Consider the following 13,817-nt stretch of genomic DNA (forward strand, 5'->3'; position numbering starts at 1 on the left):
GAGTATTTTACGATCGACTCAATTTTTCCTAGAAGCATTATTTAACTACCATGTCCATTCCGGGGGTAAAATTCCGGTGTTAGATAGGGAATGAAAAACGCTAAATCAAAGTTTTCTTGACATTTTTTATAAAATTAGCTGTTTTTTTTATAATTTAAGTTAAAAAATAAAATTGCCGCCATTTTATTTTAAGTTGAATAAGATGAATATTTTTTATAACAAATGTCTCTTCTACCTTAACATACATACCAAGTTTCATAAATATCGGTTGAAATTACCTAAAAATAAAAATGTTTATGTAAAAATACAAAATGGCGAATACCTGGTTAACGAAGTGATTTTTGGAAAACATGTTATTCTTGATTTTCTCTTTATTTTGACCGAAGGAATAGTATTTTTGTGAAAAAAACATATAGGGAGTAATTTGAAGCTCCTGGTAAAAGAACAGACAATAAATTAATGAAAAAGGCAATTGCAGCGGGTTTTAAACACCCAATTATATCGGACAAAGCGGACAAACAGCTCTAGTTCTTGTATAATTTTCTACATTTTTATATAATTTTCTATATTAGTAGTATGGCTTACTCTGTCCAACGTCGAAAAATCTTCATCTGCCAGATTACGGAATGTTCTGCTATCACGTTTCTTTTTCAAGTCTCCATAATTATTATCCAGCAGAAAATTCAGGGATAGCGGGGTCGAAATATACCAAAAGACGTTTCACACATCTTTACAATCAAGCTATACTTCGTAATCTACAAAGAAATCAAAAAGTTAAACCCAAATAAAAATGACTCATCTCTAACGCTACGAGTTACGCAACTCTCGTGTTCGTACTATTTGGCCAAGTTTTTAACTGTAAATATTTTAATGTTTCGCATGTATTTCGTGTTATGTGTCCTAAATGTGCTGACGACTCCATCCACGGATGAGAAGGCCGTATTTTAACGTTCATATACAACCTGAAGATGTACTCGTTTAGCAGTACGAAACGGCCGTAGTTAACTTAAGGATCAATTGACGCAACACCTTTTATACTTCCAAATAAAAAGTTGGGAAGTTTTTATTTTCTAAATATTTGTAATACTTTCCTTATTCGTCACCACCTCGGGGACAATTAAAGCTAACTCCAGAAGTACTTCCTTGGACTGAGTCTTTGTGGAGTGTCAGTAATTAACGAGTTGCGTGGCTCGTGGCGGAAGCCATGCTCTGATGGACACGGGCCTCAGGAGGTGGAGGCAGTACAGTACCTTACTGGAGTACAGGAGTACAGTACAGTACAGTATAGTACAGTGTGTGCGTGTACGTGTGTGTGTGGATACGGTGTATACTGGAAGTCGCCTGGTTGTACTCGCGAGGTGAGTTTTAGAATAGGCTATCAGTGGATTTTTTGACATACACAAAATTCTAATGTGTGGAAAAAACGATCCAAATCTTAAAGTTTTGGGGATGTGCCGGGAATCCAACCCGAGCCTCCCGCGCCGAGGTCCACTACGCTGATCACTACGTTCAAACAGCCGTGGCACCTGACGGATTAGGAGACCCCATGTAAACCCTTGGGCTTGGGGTCTCCTAATCCCTCAGGTGCCTCGGCTGTTTGAACGCACTGTAGATTAGCACACGATCTTTCGGTTTGGGTGTGAGTGTAAAATTGGATATTGCACTGACATCACTAACACGTTTCAAAATTATTTTTTGAAACGTGTTATCATGATTAGGTCTAATTTTTTACTAAAAATATCATTGTTGTGGTATGCAATACAATATTATCAGCAAATAAATACACACTTTTTGGTTTGGACGCTAGCGTTAAATTGAATCTGATAATGGTATGCTAATATCACTGGCTAACACCAGCCTGAGGAGATAGCTGGTGTAGTAATAGAGCAAGGGGCAACTTCTCCCGGAGGACTTTTGCCAATTACCAATGGTGGTTAGCTATTGGTAATGCCACAACTCCCTGCATAGCATGAAGTAATTATGGGCCAAGCGTCCTAGGATTTAAAGATGTTGCTTAAACACTTATACACTGACATGTGAAACAATACTTTGGAGTATTTCCCAACATATAACCATTGATTTTGTAACATATTGCCATTTAGAGTTTTAATTTATGGCTACGACATAGTGGAATAATACAAAAATAAAATTGCCATACAAGATCACTCAAGAGTGTAAGCCCATGTGCTTGCGTGCACCAACAATCAAAAATCAAGTTCATTTTACAACAGTTGACGCTGCTTATTTTATCTCAAATAGTAGTATGTTCTTGTAGTTGTGAAAATAAGTTCTCATTATGTCTATTCACGACATTAAAATGGAATATTTATTTATCAGTGAACACTGAAAACATGTGTAGCCTATTTTCTCTTAATAGTTGTAAAAACTTAAGAAAACGGGAATCATTGATCAGTTTCACTCACCAGAAACTGATCAGCTTTTGCACTTCTTTATCACAAGAGTTTAGCATTTTGTTTGTTTGAAAATCCTCTCGAAAAAATATCTGGTTAACAGGATAAATTATAATAAACGATTTTTAAATTGTTGCCCTTGAAAAAATTATGCCATAATCATGACTAGGTTGTTCCACCGATTTCTACAGAATATATTTTTATAGACTAGGCTATAACTTAGCAAACAAAAACAGGAGCATTCGGCTCTCCCCAGCTGCATCGTAATGTGTTTTGAAATCTACGACTCAATTATATTTTGATCGACGAATTATCTGAGAAATACTAGATCAAAACTAGGAAACTAAAAAACATATAAGTTTGAGTCTATACTGTCTATTAATAAATTAGTCGAATTTTAAACATTATTATTTAAATAACCCTCCTACTGCAAATTGAGTTTCTTTAAAGAACTCTGTCTGTAACTTTAAATTAAGAGATTTTTACAGATACATATTCGGTTAACAATATTCAATGATTGCACCCTCAATAAATTACCCCATACATAAATAACAAGGGATATTATGGCTTTACTTGGTATACGCTATACGTATCCAGTATATACATTAATGTACAGTAATTAAAACGTTTACGTTACCTTTTGTAAAGGGACAAAAACTGACAAAATATTCCTATTCTCGTCTTTGGCCATTCATAAGGTAGGTATTGCGTTACTTGCGGGAATTCAAAAAAGTGGTGGCGTTTTTATTTGGATTCGATTACTCTTGGACATAAAATTTTACCAGAAATCTTGGCCAGATTTGGCAATCCAGGCAGAAATAATCCTGTATGGATCGATATGATTAGCAGATGTAATTTTATTAAGAATTACCCCAAGTAGCACAAATATGTATATAATACGTATAATTTACCTACCGGCATGGTATAGCTTTTGTATACAATCTGTATAGAAATGTATACAATACAGATTGTATCTGTAAATATGTCCCACCTAAATATGTATTATTTGCATATTGTATAAGGATCCAACTACAGATATGATACATATTATACATCTGTATATAATCTGTAAATTTTGATAGAAATTGATGCATACCTTAAATGTATAAAATACATATTTTATACATAGATGATACATATTTGATGCCATATTAATAAAAAGTGGCTCAAAATACAATTGTCATAAAAATCAATATATAAAATTATATACATTGATTTTTACTAACAGTTTTCTTTGAAGGCATTTGTTATGGGAGGTGAACTATGTGTCATGAGGGTTGGTGTGTTGTATGATGGTAAAACAATATTTTAAGTCTTCATTAGAAATATGTGTTTTGTGATTTGTCAGGTAAATACCTAATTGATCTAGTTTAGGGACAACCTACTGCTGTTCAGTAGTTTCATCTGAAGCAGGCCCGTAGGACCTCGGGGTACGGATCACATCCGAAGCTCCTAAGGTGAACCAGAGGGGCCCTAGTGAAAGTCTAGAAGGGGAAAGAGCACCTATTACAGTTACTACATCATTACAATACAGTATGCAAAATGAAATGTCTTATTGTTGGTGTAGGCTAGCTATCAGCATTTATTTTCATATCATAATTAAACCAAAGAATGAGAGAATTATGCAATTTTTGTAGACTTCCTTAAAAATGGTAGCAGCCACAAAAAAACAAATGATTTTACCTTTAAAGAATATGTGTTTTAATGAAGTAGGGAAGATAAAGAATATGGCAACTACCTTAACAAATATTAGACCAAGACAGCTTTAAATTTTTTTAATTATCGTACATTGAAGATTATTTGAGAAATACTTATTAAATTACCTTGTTGAGAATAGGTACCACTTAACAAGCATTTTGGATAGTGCATTTATTTGCATAAAAAAGTAAATAATAATATGTTTATTATATTAGTGTTTCTATTACCAAGCATTATTCAGCTGATAATAATTAATAGTAATAACTAGCTTGAATGTTAAGAAGATTAAGTTGAAATAGTTAAGAAAAATAACCTATTATTAATAATAATACAGTATGATTATAACAACTGGAAGTGTAAAAAAAAATACTAACTCACTTCTCACAACTGATGAATAATTTCTAGTTTTTTTAACTGAATCTTATTCTTACATGAAAATGTTGTTTTTTAGCTTTCCATTTTCCCTGTTGTTTATTTAATGTGAGAAAACAAGAAGGCTAGGCTCAACAAATAATAATAGATTTTGTAGTAACTTTTAAGACCTATTCTAAATTGTGCACAAAAAATACTTGCACAATAAAAAAACAAAAAATAAATGCACAAAAATACAAAAAATGAGTAAATTTGTTCAGATGTAATCACAAGTACCCTAATACATTCAAGTATAAAAGTTGTTTTTATAAAATTGTTTCTGTTGTTTATTAACACACTTTTTAAAGGAACATATAAATGAAACAATGAAGAAATGTCAAGAAAAAACTATTTAATTGATCATCTGCGGTAGGCCTAAATTTTTATTTTTGACATAAATCCTTGTTCCTGCTTGGCGTAACCATTCGCTGGTTTTTTTCTCAAACGTTGTGAGATCGAATGAGGACGGGTGTTGTTGACGAACTACACCTGAAACAAAATTCACACTTGTGTCAATGTCTGTATTCCTGTGTATAAGGTAATATTAGGGTACGCACAAGATTCACGCTTAGAGCAACATATCTTTTGGTAATCAATCCTTTGTTTTCTTGATGGCAAAACTTAGATTAATTCATTTTTAACGTTTTCATTTTTAACATTTTTTTTAACACGTTTAGTGCTGACTACATCAATTGATGTAGTCGCGACACGAGCGGCCTACATCAATTGATGTAGTTGCGCAACCCCCACTACATTAGTTCAGTATGCGCTCAGCCATTGCCGGGGAACGTTAAAATCGTTGCTAGCCCGTAGCTTAGAATGTAAGCTTTATTTTGGTGTAGGTTGGTACTAAAATTTCCCGTAAAATCCCGTCTGACAATGCTTTTGTACCGGTTTTAGGGATTTTCTCTCTTCAAGCCATATTACAAAGCCACTGACTACTGATCCAGGCAGTGCTGCTACCTTTGGGTGTTTTAGGGAACTACGTTCAATCTCGGGGTAACGTAGTACAATCGCCGCTGCTCTTTTGTTTTTCGTCAGATTGAAATATTTGAATGCCAATTGCGTTTGCTGTTGGTACGGCACCGCGCCGGGGCTTCGCCGCCATTGGCGAGCGCTTGTTGGAATGCCTGCCGCACTGAACGTGTTAAGCAAAATCGTTTCTTTTTGAGCTAAACTAACAAGTTGCAATCAAGAAATCAAAGTATTGAAGAGGTTTAAAGAGTACAGTGCAGAAAAAAAGGATAGGTACGGTACATTCTACAGACAAAAAATGTGTGTAACATCATAAATTAATATCATATAGCCTATGATAATTAATTATAAGATGATAAATTAATATAATTAAAATCCATTGATCTAGCCCCTGAACCTTTTTATTGACTAATAATTGTTACGTAACTTTACGCCATACTGCTAAAAACGTATGTAAAGAATAACAAGATGTTTCGCCAGAATGGCATTTTCAAGTGGGGGTATGAAGTAATGTAGGCTACTGTATGACGTATATGTACATACCAATTATTAGTTAAATAATAAAACTTATGATGGTAAAAACAGGGTTAAAAAATAAATTACTTACTTTGGTTGAGTTGACTTTATAGAAAAATAAATAAATGTCAAATATAGGCCTATCATTGAAAGAATAAATAAAAGTAACATTATAAACCAAATGTTAAAAACTTACAGCAAATCAACTGCACCGATGCAGAGTTCTGCAGACTCCACTTCTTTCCTCCTCTTCCTTCCCAACTAAATTCTCTCGCAAGCTCATTTTTGAATAGTCTTACAAGGATCCGTCTTGTTGAGTCCTCAACACTGGCCCCGCCAACCGTGCGAAGATAACTGACCTGAAACACATTATAAAAATGCTTAACTCTTCAACCTCTATTACTATTATATTAGTTTAACAAGTCTGGTGTTTTATAAAAAGCTTTTTTGTTTAAAAGTACGGTATGTTATTATTTTCAACAAGGATGGCAGAAAAGTTTAAGTTTACAAATCTGTTTGTAAGAAGCTTAGATTATAGGACCTTCATTTATAATAAACTAGTGTAGGCCTAGCCTACATGTTGCTCGAAATCGGGCAAATGCAAAGAAGTAAAGTAGTGTATTTGGGCCCAGCATTTAGAAAAAGAAACGTTCGAGATTCCATACATTATTTAGCACAAACTTATTTTTTGGGCCCCCCTCTTATGAGTTATTTTTAGACCACCGATTCAACATAGTGAATCGCCCTCCCCCTCCCCCCAGAGCTATTTTAGGACCACCGATACAATGATCAAACAGATTAATCATAAAAAGAGTGGTACCCTAAACAAATTAGTGGGTCTCTCTGCCCACCGCCCCCCCCCCCCCCCCAGCTCCCGGGCACCCCGCATTGCCGGCCCTTCTGTTACGCCACTGAAAATCAACGGGCAAATTATATTTTATACACAGTTGACTGTGAGTTCAATTCTTAAGTTTTTCCCTTAGCAGGTTCAGTCCCAGCCGTCACACTCCTCTGTATTTTTAGGTTAAGTTATATCTACACTCGGGGGTAAGTTCAGGCCCGCGGTCAGTTATGTGATACGCTATGGGCCCAAGTCATAGTTGCGCTCATAGCCCCCCCCCCACCCTGCCGACATTGATTTGAATTATAAAATGAATATAGACATTTTATGAGTTGCTCGCGCATCTGCAATATAGGCCTAACAAATATAAGAACACTCATTGTGTTTACTTTTGATTGTTAATTTAATTACCCGCTTAGTAACTAAAAACGTAAACCATCAATTAAAGTTTAACTGTTACTTAGATACCGTACACACTTATATTTCCAATGGTGCGTTCTTAAAAGTAAAATTGGTTTAGTTGTAAAAAAGTGTGAATTTAAACATAGTTTTAATTTATATAAGTTATAATTGCAAACATTTAAAACTCCAAAAAGTCAATACCGTAAAATGGCTGGTTTTTTCTACATTTTTTTTTCGGCCAACTCGTCAATAACTTAACATCATCAAAGTTCATTTTCAGATTTACCTACATCACTTTCTGTACACATCATCATTTAGGCCTAAATGATTTTAATGACAGTAAAAACTAGGCTACTTATTTTAGGCACTTTTTGTAACACTTTTACCGTACTAATCTTTTATGTCGCCCTCTTTCTAAACTCACTGCCACTTGGTTTTTTGCTCATTTCACAGAAAAAGGGTGTGATATTACAACGTAAAATAACATTCTTCAAACGTAAATAAAATCATAAGCAAAAACACGGCCAGTATCTTTACTTGCTAACAAATTGATACTGTAATAAGTTTCTCGCCATTTGACAAAAGCAACTGACATTGAGTATAATGAAAAAAGGACATCTATACTTATTTAATACGCAAGCAGGATTTTTGTGACAATTACTCCTCCGAAACTACTGAACCGATTGACATGTTTTTGGTGTCATTGGAAAGAGCGTAACGTGAAGTTGTGCAGGAAACTTTCTTTTTAGGGAAATAATTAGAGAGTGAGGCCCTGGGGCCCTTTAAAGTTTCGTATTTCTCCATAAGATTAACATGGGAAACAAATGTTTTGAAACTCCAGCTGTTGTCAGAAATTAAATATTAATAATTGGTCTCCATGGAAGCATTAGAAAATTCACAATGTTTACATTTGCTTTGACATTTAAATGTAAACAACCAGAACTGTCAAATGCCTATTTCAAAATTTCATACAGCTGACCCAAAAAAATAAAACAACTATGTGGTAGGTTTATTTAATCTTAAACTATATGATCGATTATTTAATAAATATATTTCAATGATTATGAAACAGATTTTTCCCGCTGCGAAGCAAAAATTAATAGTGAGAAGAAGAACATATGTTAATTGTAAACAGTAAATGTGTAAATTATCTATGTTGTATTAAAAATGTGTATAGTTTTGGATGTTGGTTTGTGTTTAATGATATAAGGTATTAGTTATTGATTTTTTTTATTTTAAGGATTTGGCATATGAGTAAGCCTATGATAAATAACACCATTTCAGAGTTCTCCGAGTTTTTGCCTAACTCTGTCGTGTAGAGTTTAAAGTAGCCTACACCTTATTGTCTACAAATTGGCTAAATAACTTAGGTACGGTACTTTATAAAAGCTGACAGCCTTTTTACGATGTCTTAAATTGTAAGCCTTTTCCCACCCATGGACAGTTTGATTATTAAAAATTAACCCTTTAAACTGGAATAGGACTGTTATGTAAGTTGTGAGTATTTCCATTAGTTAATAATCTTTTAGTTGACTCTTTTAAAATCATCGAAAATTATGACTGTTATTAGTTTTTAAACAAGTTATTTGTTTATAAATAACTCCTGTCGGCCTGCTTCTTTTCAATTGCTCGATTTCGAGCAACATGTACACTAGTAACAAATTAATAGCCTACAAATAAAGACAGACGACTAAGTATAGTTAATGATAGGCCTAATACGCAAACAGTGGCAGTGATGAGTCATGAGTGGAAGACGAAGTGAGGAGGTTTCAGATATTTTCCAATTAGTGTCTGTTACTAGCGCACCCAACAAAACAAAAAAAAAACTCTTGCGCCCCTGGACCAGGGCCCATTTTTAACCACGGTACTGGGTAAGTTAAAACTTTCATCCCTAGATCTTAGAAAGACAGCTGTGATGTCATAGGCATATTTGATATACATTTTGATAGCGTTGTTACCCTTCAAAGTGCCATCTATAAATAAATCGTACCCTAGGCTATTATGTGCCAAGCCTTGATAAAAATTACTCTTGACTTATGCAAACTTTCGTTCAAGTTTATTACTAAACGTAGCTGCGATGTTGTTTCATAAGTTAGACCTAAGTTAATCGTAAACAAAAAAAAAACATACCGGTAGCTAAACCTAACCTAACCATAACCTACTGATCGCAAATGCGGCACCTTAAGTTATTTGTTTGACATTTCCTTTCGATAGTTTTGAAGGACGTAGGCCTAGTTATAAAGCTGCAGCCTTCTGGGGTTACAGTTCCGCAGAGAACCTGCGATCTTCTAAGTTATCAGATCAATAACGATTTATCAATATTTTCATAAATATTAACATAGGCCTAGGCCTAAGTTTAGGCCTAGTTAACTTTAATATTGCATTGACTTTAATTTTCCCAGTTAGCTTATACATTAAGTTATAGGCCTAAGAGGCTAACTTTATGTTTTCTTTTGTTGCTTTTTCATTAAATAGGTTAGGCTATATTTTGCTAGTAAGTTACCGTCTCAGGCTATATTTTGTTTGTGGTTAAATATGCTTATAGGCTAAGTTAGTTAATGTCGATAGAAACGTAGGCAAAACAAATCATAGGTCAATTTGATGTTTACATTGGGAAGAAGAATAAACATTTAATTTAACTTACCAAAGATATTTATTATTAAGTCATCCATCTATTCACAGATCACAGGTTCTCTTCGGAACTGTAAGTTAAGTTACCCCCTTCTGGTCTTAAAATATTCATCTGCCTACAAGACTAGGCCTGAATTCTAACATAAACTTACCAATGAACATCATTTTTAGTCTTAACTGTAAGTTAGGCCTAGGCTAACTTATGACAGGTTCTAAGTAACTTAGGCATAAGTTTAGCTACGGTAGGCCTATTTGTTAAGTAGACCTAGGCCTTGCTTGTCTCCAAGCTAAATTAGTTCAGACCAAGGACATATTGCAATGAATTAGGTCTAGGTTATCTCCTGAAGTTGGCTTCCTTAGTTTTGTAAATTACAGCCTAATTTTTCCCTAAAGAGCCTCCGTAGAGTTTTTAAGGGGTTAGGAAGGCTAACTTAATTTGTAACCTATTTCCACTTACAAAGTATTTAAATTAGATTACCACCATTCGAGTTATTAACAAAACATATGCTAAATCTCTTAATAACTTACAATAACGATAATAATTAATTTGTGTAACTTACCTTAGGCCATAACTCAAGTTAGTCGAATCGCCACTGAAGTTAAAAAGTCGAAGATGTAACGCAAATCTTAAAGAATATAAAGTAAAAAGTAACTAATAGACCTAATTAATAAGTAAATAATAACAAAACAACGAATTCTTCACGTGTAACACTGAAAATCAGAAGTAGATGCTCTAGTCTAAACACAGCCACAAGGACAACGTTTGTTGTGAGTTGTGAGACAAAGACATTAAGACAAACAAAAACAATATGGCGGTGGCGGATCGGATGCTGACCCCCGCTGTTTTGCTCCCATAATGCATCAGCGAACATCGTCGAACCTAAGAAAACGCAGAGACTCGGGTATCTCGCGCGGCAGAATATTTTGTTCATCATCTATGAATATTATACTACAGTATGTGTTACAAATACATTTTACACAGGATGTTGAAAAAATGCAGAGAAATAAATACAACACTACAATTTTTTTCGTATTTTTCTATTGATATAAAATACATATATTATCTGTGTCATCAATACCTTTACTTATTTTACTGCATTCTCGAAAGTTAATTTATGCCCTCAAAACAACATTTAGGTGAAAATTTACACTTTGTTTCTTCATTTTACAGTATTTTATGCAAAATTTATTTTGGATGAAACCGTATTTTCATATTGGTATATAATATGTATATTATCTGTATCATTAATACATATACGCTGGTTATACCTTAATCCCGAATATTTACGTATTATATACATTGCTTGCTACATGGGACCTGCTTTGAGAGAAGTTCAAGAGTAGTTTTCACCATACCTTATAAGGTATGTTTCCTTGGATTTCGCATTGTATACATAAATGCATCTTAACAAGGTGAAGTGTACTCTGAATGTCCAGCACTTTTAACCAAGCCAAATTGAAATAATAAATTATTAAAAACCATAGCGTCCTTTATGCCCCATCAACTATTATGATAAAAATAGTATTTTGACTATAGCATCTAATTTTGACATTCCATCCCCATGTTTAATTTGGCACCAGTTTTTAATAAAAATCATTGTAGTTGATTTGAGCCACCAATAAAAGAATGTGCTTGTGTAAATTATTGATCTCTTTCAAATTCACAAACTGTTTTACCAAGACAAGTCAAACTGATGGAATTACTTATTGTGAGCCATAGCAATCGGCATGACTCATCAACTATGTTAGCAACCAAAAATAAGGTTGAATAGAATACTAAACATTTCATCCCCGTGTTAAACTTGTCACCAGGATTTAAATCAAAATCGTCGTAGTTTATGTGGGCCACCGATTGATTGTGCTGATCTAAATTACAAATTCCAATCGAACACACGAACTTAATTGACTTCGCTAAAAGAAAGTCCGTGTATTCGACAGGAATTAGTGATTTAGATACGCGCAATCTGTCGGTGGCTCACATCAACTACGACGATTTTGATTAAACAACTGCACCTAATCGACACCACTCACCACTTTAACATAGGAATCAATAACCAAAGATAGAATGTTAGACACTAGCACAATCTGTGACTGGCTCACAGAGCTGTTCTTTTTTAATGAACAAATCGGCGTCATCTGGTACGTGAATGGGATGTCTTCAACAGTCAATGGTAGCACCCTAAGGGAGTATGTTTTATCTATGGTAGCACCTTGTGAGAAATTCAAGTATATTATTTTTGGATAAAACAATTTAGTTACAGCTGGTTTATATGTCAAATAAGTAGCGAAAAGTCACTCATAATAGCATAATAGTTACTTATCCAAATACAGTATTGAAAACCCCGAATAGTAGTTCGTCAATGTTCTCTGGACCTCCGCTTGGCATGGATGGCCTCCAGTTCAGTTGAGGGCGATCGGAGAATCTTCGTAACCACAAATAAAAGGCATTAATCGGTTATTTCAATGGAATCAGTTCTGGTTTAATTCGAAGAGGCGGAGCGCAACCGCAATGCTGAGTGACCCCTCGTCGCTCCGGCAGCGGGTAAATCTAGGACAGACGGTTTGATGTTTGCACTGTATGGTGATGACGGGATGATGAAGAAGCCAAACGATAAACGTGGAAAACGATAAATACAGACACCGCTTACGTCTGAAAACGATGAAGTCAGACAACGATGAACCCGGACACATTCAAATGTGTCTCAGTTTAACGTTGCACGCAAACGACGAAACCGGGCACATTTTTAAGTTGTCCTGAGTTGGCGTTGCACAACATGACGAAACCGGACACATTCAGAAGTGGCACAGTTTAACGTTGCACACAAATGAAAAATTTTGAAACTTAATCTGTCCTGGTTTATCGTTGTCCGCGTGTGTCGTTGTCCGACTTCGGCGTGGTCCCGTGATGACAATTGTCAAGAAAATACACCAAAATAAACTGTACCGTAATGAGTTTTTACCGAACACCACCTGATTATAAATTGGCAATAAGTCAACGAATCAATAAACGAAAACATAACCTCTCTTAGAAGTAATGAGTAGTGATTGTCCTTTAGTTAGTGGGAATACATAACGGATTTGTACGGATTTTCTATTGTTATGTTATAGTTTAGAATAGTATGGCAACAAATATCGTACAGTACGGCACTCGTGCAAAATGTTTTTACCGTTTGTACTTGTATGGTCTCACGCGGTAACAACCATACTCGTCCGGTAAACACCTATTTTCCGAACTAGGTAGTAAAGTCGCCTGCTATTATATTCTTAACCTTGTAAGAAACATGCGTTGCACTCATGTTTAATAGTATAATATTTTTAATACAATTTTTGACAGAGCTATTTCAATCGATTTCCACTTCGCAATCTTCATCTCGGACATCATAAGCTATAGGGCGTCCCGTAAAAGTACAAACACTCTAGGATATAATACTCGCCTCTCTAACGAGATCATTTAGCACGTTGCTAACTTTAGCGTTACAATTCTCGAACTAAGTGATCAGCCACGATTAACACTATCAACCACAGTCCTTCAACAATCATTCTGTCCACTTTGATCAGTTTGGATTGGTGTTATACAGCATTGTACGCTATCTCTTAATGAACCCACCTCGACTCCTCATATTCAATGGTTTTCGTTTTACACCTCTTCCCTAGGACTGCTGTCCAACCATGGAGTTCGATAATGCTCTTAGCAACATCCACAAACACTCAACACGTCACGCTTCAGGTCGTGTGCTTCATCACCTGATTATCTCCTTCATCTTCAAATTTCTCTCCTCAAGGTTGTCATGCCAGCCTTCATCAGCCAAATTAACGGACGGGGCGTGATTCTTGTCACCTTGTCGTTGTCACCAGATATGCGATGGCAGTTTCCCGTCCCCAAACAATACCAAGGCACTTCACCGTGGACCATGGCTACGTCACGCCTTGCC

The 13,817-nt window shown here is 35.1% G+C and overlaps 1 long non-coding RNA gene across 1 annotated transcript; it reads right to left on the reverse strand.

Annotated features, from left to right (window-relative positions):
• Positions 1-4,852: 4,852 nt before the first annotated feature.
• Positions 4,853-6,661, reverse strand: LOC129001604 (uncharacterized). Its single transcript, XR_008491474.1, has 2 exons — positions 6,208-6,661; positions 4,853-5,009 (listed from the first exon to the last, which is right to left on the reverse strand). It is a non-coding gene; the product is annotated as an uncharacterized LOC129001604 (long non-coding RNA).
• Between the last annotated feature and the right edge of the window lie 7,156 nt (positions 6,662-13,817).

This window comes from Macrosteles quadrilineatus, unplaced genomic scaffold, assembly GCF_028750875.1.
Source record: "Macrosteles quadrilineatus isolate MER2022 unplaced genomic scaffold, UCM_ALF_1.0 Scaffold_8__2_contigs__length_117827958, whole genome shotgun sequence".
NCBI classification, from domain to species: domain Eukaryota; kingdom Metazoa; phylum Arthropoda; class Insecta; order Hemiptera; family Cicadellidae; genus Macrosteles; species Macrosteles quadrilineatus.